This window comes from Nicotiana attenuata, chromosome 1 (genome assembly GCF_001879085.1).
Source record: "Nicotiana attenuata strain UT chromosome 1, NIATTr2, whole genome shotgun sequence".
Classification (NCBI taxonomy): Eukaryota; Viridiplantae; Streptophyta; class Magnoliopsida; order Solanales; family Solanaceae; genus Nicotiana; species Nicotiana attenuata.
Genome location: NC_031989.1, coordinates 57,970,246 through 57,981,035, shown reverse-complemented (window position 1 = coordinate 57,981,035; position 10,790 = coordinate 57,970,246).

The following is a 10,790-nucleotide window of genomic DNA, read 5'->3' as shown; positions in this document are numbered from 1 at the left end:
TGGGTTCCTGCTTAATCTCATGGGGTACAAGGAAGCAGAACTCTGTGGCACTTTCAACTGCAGAAGCTGAATATGTAGCAGCTGCATCTTGCTGTGCTCAACTTCTGCAGATCAAGCAACAATTGGAAGATTTTGGAATATTCTCAGACTGTGTACTTCTCTTATGTGATAATGCTAGTGCACTCAACATGGCAGAAAATCAAGTTCCACATAAGAGGACCAAGCACATTGATGTACGTCATCACTTCCTCAGAGACAATGTTGAGAAAGGGCTTATATGCATGAAATTCTGCAGCACTGAAGATCAAATTGCAAATATATTTACCAAAGCCCTAAGCATAGAACAGTTCAAGCAAAATCGTCTGGCATTGCGGTTGATAAAAACCAATTGAGAACCTGGTTCCTCAATGATTAGCTATGAAAGAAAGATTTAGGTAAACTTAGCTAAAAAGTGTTTTCTGGCAAAGTCTAACTCATCTCTATACCGTTACAGGTAGACACGCTTGATAATTACAGAGCAAATAAGCAATTGAGGTTGTATACACTGGTAAAAAGAGCAAAGCTTACAGATAAGAGATCAGTCAGGGAACCTGGTTCTCCTGGCACAGGTTAGTAGTTTCTATGTTCTCTCATGCACAATTCTGAACAATTAAAACAAGTGCCACATCATCACCATGTCAGTTTTTAGTTTTGTATCTTTTGAACCCAAACGTCTCACCAGCTATAAATCGATCCATCTCCCTAAAACCTGCCGCCCTTTCTGACCGATCCCTCTATCATCATAAGTACATCTATCTCTGTCACCACACTTGACACATCAACACTTCTAAACCTGTTTCCTATTCTTTCTCTCTTCAGTTCACCAAATCTTCTCTCTTCTTCTCACCATGGCTGAAAATCAAATAATCTCTAGTATCACCGAGTCCTTACCAGTTGAAACACCAACGCTAGACTCCCCTCCTCACACCACTGATAACCAAAACCCTAGAACAGAGTCACCCCCATACCCCGTCTCCTCTCCTACCCATTCGAGTTCCAGTTCTCAAAAGAGTCACCAAGCATCAACTCTCACAAGAGGTGTTGCCCAGATCTCTTCTCTTACCTCGCCAAAAAAGAGGGATGGAACGAGTATTGCTGCGAATGAAGAAAATTGGAAAATCTCAAGTTCTCCTATAGAAGAAGGGTAAAAGGTAGACTAGGCTGAGGGAAATAAAATCATCGACCCAACAAAGACTGCTCCTAAACCCCTGTCCACTGGTACCGCTCCTACTTCTCCTGAGCTTCTTATGAATCTGCAAGAAAATGAAGCAATCAAAAATACGCTGTCCATCGCCAATGAAGGGGTTTTTGTCGGAGGAAGTGAGGATGGTCTTAAGACTCAAGTGGAAGAATCTGAGCCTATTGGAAAGGATAATGGGCTTGTGCCTTTTGAACCTTCAGCACAGGAAGGTGCTACTGGGGAACCTGTTGGAGGACCTGATCCGCCTTCGGAGGATCCAACTCCGGGTTCTTCTCAGGAAGCCCAGGTCAGTACTGACCCTGCTCCCTCTCCTAATTTAGATGTTGAGCCTCTAAGTGCAATTCTTCCTGAGACAAGCCCTGTGTCTGAAGATCAAAAGGAGGATAGTGAAGAAGATTCTGACGACTTACCAATTTCCAATCTTCCTGGCGTAGAGTAGTTGTTGGTGAAGAGCCAACTCCTAAGCAACCCACGATAAGGTTGCAAAAGAAGGAAGCTCTTGAGTCTGCTCTTAAGAATAGTCAAACTAAGTCAAGGAGAAGAAAATTAGTGAAAGATGGCAAAGTTGTAAATGAGAAGATAGTGCCTGTTGTGAATTAGGATGAAGAAGAAGCAGAGGAACCTAGTACGTTGACTAGGATGTTATCACAAAAGCATGGTCTTCTCAAGCCAAAAGGGGGATCTTTTGTGTTTGCTAAACATCTGACTAGGTCTACTGATGCTGTTGCTACTGAGAATGTGGAAAAAGAATCAAGTGAATAATTTGTGAAGTTTGATAAAAAGTAGAAAGGTGTTCGCAAGACTGCTAAGAGAAAGGTTGATACTAATGAGGAACCTGGTTCCTCAAAGAAGGCCAAAGTTGGTGATCCGGGGAGTGTGGGAAAGAGAGATTGAAAATTCAAAAGGTACTATGGGGGCGCATATTTTTCTCTATGTCTTGGAGGAGGCTGGTATGAGACAGTTAGTTGAGATCTGTGATTTCCAACAATGGACACACTTGTTCACAAGTGATGCTGCTAGGGTTGAGGAGAAAGTTCAAAGTATTTATGCCGACTCGTACAAGGTTGAGGATGGTCACATTTGTGCCTTGGTGAATGGGGTTGATATGGTAATAGACTCCGCCTTGTTGGGATCTATTCTTGGTGTGCCCACTGAAGGGCCGTCTAGAGTTTAGGGAGCTTGTACTCAGAACTTTAGAAACGCAATCTTGAAGGACAGAGCAGTTCAACTTCTTGTTTACCAACTGCTATTTGAGATGGTAAACAAAGCGTTGGTGCCTCGAGCTGAGCGAAGATCCATCACCTCTCGTGTAGACCTGTTCCTCATAGAAGCATTGGACAACTTCACTACCATCAATCTGCCTGGGATCATGATAGAGAAACATAAATAAAGTGGCAGACTTTAAAGATGGTAATCATGGGAGCACTTCAAGGTTCCTCTCGGACCAGTTAAAGTGGGCACCAAGAAGCAAACTTTTTCAAAAGGCACTCTTGAAGAATGTGAGTGTATAGAGAAATTTGGAGGTGTTACAAGAACTTCTACCATTTCTAAGTTAATAAATGCTAAAAACAGTGTTACCACTGAGGTAAGGCAATTGAAATCAAGGAATGCTATCCTTGAGACTCAGATAAGTCAGCTGCAAGAGGCACCTAGTTTCAATCTCTCTCAAAGCGAAGAGGTTGCTCACCTGACAAAGGAGAACGCTGAGCTCAGGAAACAAGTGGAGGACCTGAAAGAAAGACTGCTCAATGAGAATATGTCTGCAAATGCTCGAATGGATTTAGTCCTCCAAACAATTTCCTCTGCCTCCAAACCTTCTTGTCCCCGTGCTTCTTAAAGTCTGTCCCCTCCTTCTCTCCATGTCAGTTCTTATGATGATGACTTGTGGTATTTTTGTTAATTATATAATTTGTAGATGTGGAAGTAACATTGACTCTGCTCCTGCTGTAAAATCCAAAACTATGTTAATGCAAACTTTTCCCTTGTTGCTGTTTATACCGTGCTTTTATGCTCTGTTCTTAATCATGACCATGTACACATAAGTGGCATGAGTTAACTTAAAACTAGACTTCTTTCTTGCTTAATTACCTATTTCTGATCTTTTTATGATGCCAAAAGGGGGAAAAATAATTGCACTAATTAAGGGGGAACTTAAGGTCTTTCTGGTTCACATTCTGGTTCTATGTGGTTCTTTTTGGGTTTTTCAATTATGAGTTTGTCATCATCAAAAAGGAGGAAATTGATAGGATACAAGTACTTTGGGCATAAGTACTTTGCTTTATGTTTTGATGATCTAACAAACTTACTATCCAGAACCAGATAAGGAACTTGTTACACATTTACAAGACCTTAAGATCACAAGGTTACAGGTTGGGATCCAGCTTGCGTTATGATTCAACTCTTCAGAGTGGAAGGAACAGCTGAGGGAACAGGTCCCTACCAGTTCCCGAGGAGACTATATGAAGTCAACTCTCCAGCTGGAAAGTTGCTGCCTGCACATGCTACAGTGCAGGAACACTGTTGCAGTCAACTTTCCAGGAAAGACTTTTTACCTCCCTTGCTTACATCATTGTAAGTGATGTCATACATGTATATATACAATCAAGGGAGGTAAAACACATTCACTTGAACATTTGACAAGCTCGCTCATGTGACTATCCAGCAAGCAAGTTTTAAGTGCTTCAAGAACAAAGAACAAAGCAACTACGAACCAGTTTTCACATCGAGTCATTATATGTCCTTATTTGAGTTGTAACTTTGTAATAGTTCTTCAATTGTAATTCCTATCTAGCTTGTTTAGAAGCATTCTAAAGGAACCCCTTTGTAAACCTTAAACCAGTGTGTTTGAGTCTTGGCTAGAGTTAGTCATGTTGTAAAGTCTTTGTAATAGAGTTATTATAAAGTGGCTTGTAATAGAGTATTACAAGTTAGTGAGGGATTAAGAGGTTAATTCCTAAGTTGAATAGGTTGTAATCTAAAAGTTGCTCAATAGTGAAGTTGAAATCCTACAAGGTTAGGTCGTGGTTTTTAATCCCGTTGAGCTGGGAATTTTCCACGTAGAATTCCTCTTGCCATTTAATTACTGCTGTGTGTGTACTGTTGAATCTGATAGAGAACCTGGTTCTCTATAGAGTTTGGTGGACCCTTATATTCTATCAAATCACCTCGAAGCCGTCAAATCACTGAATACATACATCCAACATACACTCGCGGGTGACCCCACGTCACCCCAATCCACATAAGCCTGACGACACCATCTCAACTGTAAATTTATCCCTTCCACCAACATCAATAAGCCTTAGAGTCAACATTTCCACCGTCTGCTCATCTTCAAAAGACCCGATTTAAATCCACACCCGGTATGAGTCTCAACTAGTTGCAACCACTTATGCCTACACCCATAGAGTAACACCACACAACACACATAGGACCAAAATAACGGTTCTAATCACAATAGCTGTCCGTAATCAAATCCAGCACCGGCAATTAGCCTCATATCTGTTGGAACCCTGTTTCAAACTTCCACAACGCTGACAATGATGCAAGAAACGCGAAGACCTCATAACTATACGCCCGGATCAACAAGTCACAACTAACACCACCGGACACAGACCCCGCAAGCTAAAACTCAGGAAGGACAGAAAGAAAATGACTGAACATGTAAGGAGAAACACATAAGAGAAATATCAAACAAGCCCTGCATGCACAACTCTCTATCAGTACCACCCTACGAATCAATTTAAAAGGAAATTTTAGTATATGAACAAATCACAAGGATCTCATCTTGATATAACTTCCACCATAGCTCATCCCGGCTCAAACATATCAAATCACATGGAATCGCGAGGGTCTCACCCTCAACTCTGAATCACCAATCGAATACATATCATACCAATTGAGACCTTCAACTAACTCAATTCTGCCAATAAAATCACAACACTTATTGAACTCTTACCCCGATAGAGCATCCAAATTACAAATCGTAACCAAATTACTCAAGAATCACATCAAAACCTACCATAATGGACAACATGAATTCACTTCTAGCCTCGTAACTCTTAATAATGAATAAAAACAAACGGTAGACACGGGCTACCACTCATAGAATCTCCCAATAGGGGTAAACACATAAGCAGAGTACTTATCATGAAACTCACCCATAAATGAAGCAACAAATAAGGGAACTCGCCTCGATAAGCAGAACCGAAACAAAATACAAATGGTGCCCCTCTGTAACAAGTCAAAAGCATACCTGTATGACATCATCTGGCGCAGCGGCCTCAAGCCTACTATATGAAACACATCAACGGGTCGGGCCTTCCCCTCTTGGGCGCCCTCTACTCGCCTGAATACCCCGCTGTGACACATCTATCCGGAGTCTGGGATAATCTCTCACCATGTGGCTGGTATTTCCACACTTAAAGCAACCCCTCTGTTGACGTGGCTGTGGGAACTGTGCGGTACGGGTTTTCTGAGACCCATGAGTACCTGAAACACCGTGTGAAGCCTGAAGTGAAACCTGAACTGGCTGACCCACAAAACCTCTACCATGGCGTACCCTGCCTCTAAAATAAGGACTAGTAGATCTCTCCGGTCTACGAGGCCTCCTAGCCTCCTCGTTCTCTCTCTCCTGATCTCGCCTGCCCTCTCTCTCCTGGCCCCACCTGTCCTCTTTCTCCTGGTCCCTCATGCTCTCCAATCGACGAGTGATCCCTACCACCTGCTGAAATGAAACATCCGACTCCAACTCCCGAGCCATGCTGAACCGAATATCGTGCCTGAGCCCCTCAATGAATCTACGTACACGTTCTCTAACTGTAGCGACCAAAGCAGGTGCATGTCTGGCCAAATCACTAAATCTAATGGCATACTCTGATAGTGACATAACGCCCTGGCACAGCTGCTCAAACTCCGCGCGCCATCATCCCGAAGGGACTGAGGTATAAACTCTCTCAGGAATTTCTCCGAAAACTAAAACCATGTAAGTGAAGTTGCCTCGGCCGGGCTACCCAACTCATACGCCCACCACCACTGATAAGCTGCTCCCCTGAGCCGGAACGTAGTAAAAGCAACCTCGCTCGTCTCCATGATACCCACAGTACGGAGAATGCGGTGACACTCCTCTAGAAAACCCTAGGCATCATCTGTCACTAGTCCATTGAAAGTAGGAGGGTGGTACTTCTTGTACCTCTCAAGTCTAAGCTGTTCTTCCTCAGATGCTGCTGCCCTAACCACGGGCTGAACTGGAACCACAGGCTGTGTCGCCATGACACCTGGAACCTGACCAACGTGAACTCGCTACTCTGGAGTGTGGGTAGCAGGAGTCTAAGTTCCTTTTTGATCTGTGAAGTAGGTGGTGCAACCGAAATCAACCCCGCCTGAGCCAATGTACCAAACATACGCAGGAACTGTGCTATGGTCTCCTAAAGTCCGGGGGTAACGGCATGCGCCTCCAGTACCTGCCCCCCAACTGGAGCTACTAGCGGCTCCTCAACTGTCGCTCTTGTAGGCGCTCTAGCTGCGGCACGTGCTCCTCGTCGGCCTCTGTCTCTAGTGACACCTACTCCGGGAGCAGCGTCATCGATAACTGCAGCTCGTGTCCTCACTATTTGTGAGAGAATAGAATGATAAAAGCTCAAACTTCGAGATCAATAAACTCGCATGATAGGAATAAAGGAAGTGAAACTGTCCTAATAGATCCGCAGCCTCTCGAAGATAAGTACAGACGTCTTCGCACTGATCCGCTAGACTCTACTAAACTCGCTTATGACTCGTAGCACCTATGAACCTAAAGCTCTGATACCAACTTATCAGAACCCAAATTTTCCTCCGTCGGGTGTCGTGATGGCACCTAGTCTTAGGGAATAGGTAAGCCTAACAACTTCTGAAAATAATAACAAAATAAATAAAGATTAGCAATTCAAAATTTTGGAATTCTCTATACAAGTATTACTATCCCAAAACCGGTAGTACAAGTCATAAGCTCTACAAAGTTTTCTAGAAAAACTCTAAAAACAACTGTTCCGAAATAGGAGTAAACACTATAAATACAAAAAAAATAGAAGGTAACTCCGAAGCCTACGAACGCAGCAGCAGGCGTTGATACCCAATTTTTCCCTATATTATTTTCAAAATGCATGTATATCTTCAAAACAATGCATGTGCATCAATCAATATTTTTCCATAATTTCTGCATTTTTAAAGGATTTTTATTTAATTTATCCTAGCATTTTTATCATATAAATAATTACTAATTGCATCACAAAGGGTTTTATAATAATTTTATTGCTTAATTTTGTCATTTATATTTATACTAAGCTTTAATTATCTTATGCATAATCCTATTTACATCTGTAGGCTATAATTGCAATAACTTTGCAATAATAGCCCATATGTGCATAATTACTTTATTTCTACACGAAAAATGACCTTTTATANTTTTTATACATCAATAGCATTTTTATCATTTATTAGCTATTTTTATAAATTATTTTATCAAATTAATTGGGTATTTAACAAATAGCCTCTTTTAATTTGATTTAATTTCGGACTTGGCCCAAATTATTACCCCAGCCCAATTAAATCATAACCATGATCCAATACCCAATAACCAAATCTTTAAACCCGCCCAACCCCAGATCAAATCCTGGCCGTTGATCTTAGAGATCAACGGTGTAGGATGTTATTACCATTTATAATTACCCATAACCCCCCAAACCCTATTCATTTCCCAAATCCGCTGCCCCTAAATTCCCTCTTCCTCTCTTCTCTCTCAACCTCTCCCTAACCCTAGCCCGCCATCACCTGAACCCCCTTCAATCCATGGGGTTTCTCTTCGATCTTAGGCCCTATCCGACCTCTTGTCTCTACTGGTTGTTCGATTTCTTTGTTGTTTGATGGAATCTCAAGGGATTCGAACAGACTTGGTTCAAACCCCTCAATCTTCTGATGAATCCGTTTATATTCACCATTTTGTTTGAGAGTATTATCATTTTTGTGCTTTCGTGGCTTCAAACTCCGGTCTAAAACTCGATTTTTACACCTTTGTTTATTTTTGCACAAACCTAACTATTTTTGGCCAAATAGGTTCAGATCTCTTTAGATCTAAAATCTTTGGAGTTTATTTAATCGTTTTCCTTTAAGATTTTTTCATTTTTACCGCTATTATCTACCGATTTCACTTTTTCCCAAAGAACTAGGGTTTCATCTTTTAAGTTTCTGCAAATGTTTTAAAATGATTAAAGGTTCAACTTTGGCCTTTCTTCTTTACTGTTTGACTAATTTCATTGCTTGATGTTTCATCTCTGTGTTTCGATATGCTTAATGTTTTCCGTTATTCGATTATTTGTCTAACTGTTCTTGCTCGTTCACTTTGGCCCAGTTAAATAAATTGATTAATTGATTTATTTGCCTAATTAGGGTTTGAAGTTATATTTTCTTTTTAAAATTGGTATCTTTCTGAGATTTTTATTTACTCTTTCCTTATATGTGACTTATAATTGGTACTGCCTTCCTTAATTATGCTACTGGCCAGATTTCTGGATTTTGATTTGTTCCAACCGACCTATAAATGGTCTCTGACTTATTTCTTACCTTATTAAACTTCAATCTTGCCTGTTAATTGATTCTCCCTAATCTAAGTGATATTCCCAGGATTCTGTCGTATTAATTGATTGGGTTTAGCCTCAATTAACTGGTTGAATGATTTGCATACCTTATTTGCGAACTCTTAATTTTCTTTGCCTTATTTGTTCTACTTTGCTGAATGCTATATAAACCTCCCCATTCTGATTTTTTAGAACACACGAACACACACGGAAAAACAGAGAAAAACACCCGGCACACACTGATACACACAACTCTTACATACACACTTACACAACTTAAGTTTCTTTGAATTGCTGCACTGTCTAGCCGACTGAAAACTAAGGCTAGACTCTTGGATTTCATTCGTCTTCACCTTCCTGTTTGCTATCTCCTTAACTGGTATGCCTCCATTTCTGTTATCATGTTCTCTTCTATATGCTATGTAGTTAGACCTCGACATGATTCTGTTTGCCCTATGTTTTCCTATTTATTGCTCCTTTAACTAGCATGCCTTAATTCCTGTCATGTTCTATGTGCTACTATGGTTATTTTACCTTAGCATGTTTCTGTTTAATCCATGACGCTTGTTTGCCTGTTTCTGAAACTAGCATGTTTAATTCCTACTACCCCACCCTATTCTGTATGGCTGTCTGATTAGTCATTTTAAATTCAGCATGTTTCTCTACTTAATATATGTTTATATGTTCCACCTAGTGATAGTTAAGTCAACTTCTAGCAATGTAAAACTTTGTTTGATCCAATTGTATGCTCTATGCAGAACCTGTTTAATCATGTCTGGAATTTAAGCGTTCCTGCTCTTGTTGTGATGGTTCAATCACTGGTGTCTATGTCTGAACCAATTTGCTAAAATATGGTTTCTGTTCTATTTTGCAGTCTTGTAATTTGAACCTATCTGCATCTGAAAAATCAAACTGCTTTCTTTCTGAAACTCTCCTTTACCCTTATACACTATTTCAAACTTCTATTCTTAGTTATCTAGGGTCCTGCCACCCCAGTGTGAGCACTGATTAGGGTCCATGAGACTCCTTCGAACTCTGACACACTGGGCTGGCCTTTCAATCTGTTACAAAACTATTTTCTTTGAAAGGTTCTGGTGTGAGCATTGCCCGGGGTCCCTAAATTCCTTAGGAACTTTGACACACCAGAAGCCATTTGTGTGTTATGAATTACCCGTGGACATCAGATTTGCTTGAAGGCCTGGCTTCCAGGTTGACATTGGGTCTGCCAAGGCTCCCTATAGTGTTATAGATAGCTTTGTGTAATTAATTCATATTGGTCAGTAATAATGTAATAATCTTTGTAAAAACAGATATGGGGCTATTAGTAAAATCTGGGGAGGGATTTTTATATATCTTTTACCAGATTGTGGAAATCATGCCTGTAGGTTGTTGTGACTCCTTATGTGCATACTATTAGAAATCATGCCTATAGGACCTATTTTATTATTTGTAATCCTGAATTTTCATACTTTGCATCCTAGAAATCCTGCTTCTAGTTAGTCAATTCTGCATCAAGAACCATATTTTCAAATCTCCATATGTGCATTAGAGATCATGTCTATAGGATCTTCTTTATTGAACTTGCTTGGCAACTTGTTAACGCCTTAGATATCATGCCTATAGAAAATACATATATAAAATCAGTTTCAACACTTAGATATCATGCCTATAGGGAATGTGTAAAATCAGTTTCAATACTTAGATATCATGCCTATAGGAAATACATATATAAAATCAGTTTTAGCACTTAGATATCATGCCTATAGGAAATAAATAAAAAATCAATTTCTTCATTTAGATATCATGTCTATAGGAAATAACACTTGCAACCAGTTTCAGCACTTAGAAAGCATGCCTATAGGATCTAAAGGATAAGATCTGCCTGTTAAAATCAGTAGTTGGTTTACCGCTTAGATACCATGTCTATAGGATTCCGTCTGGTT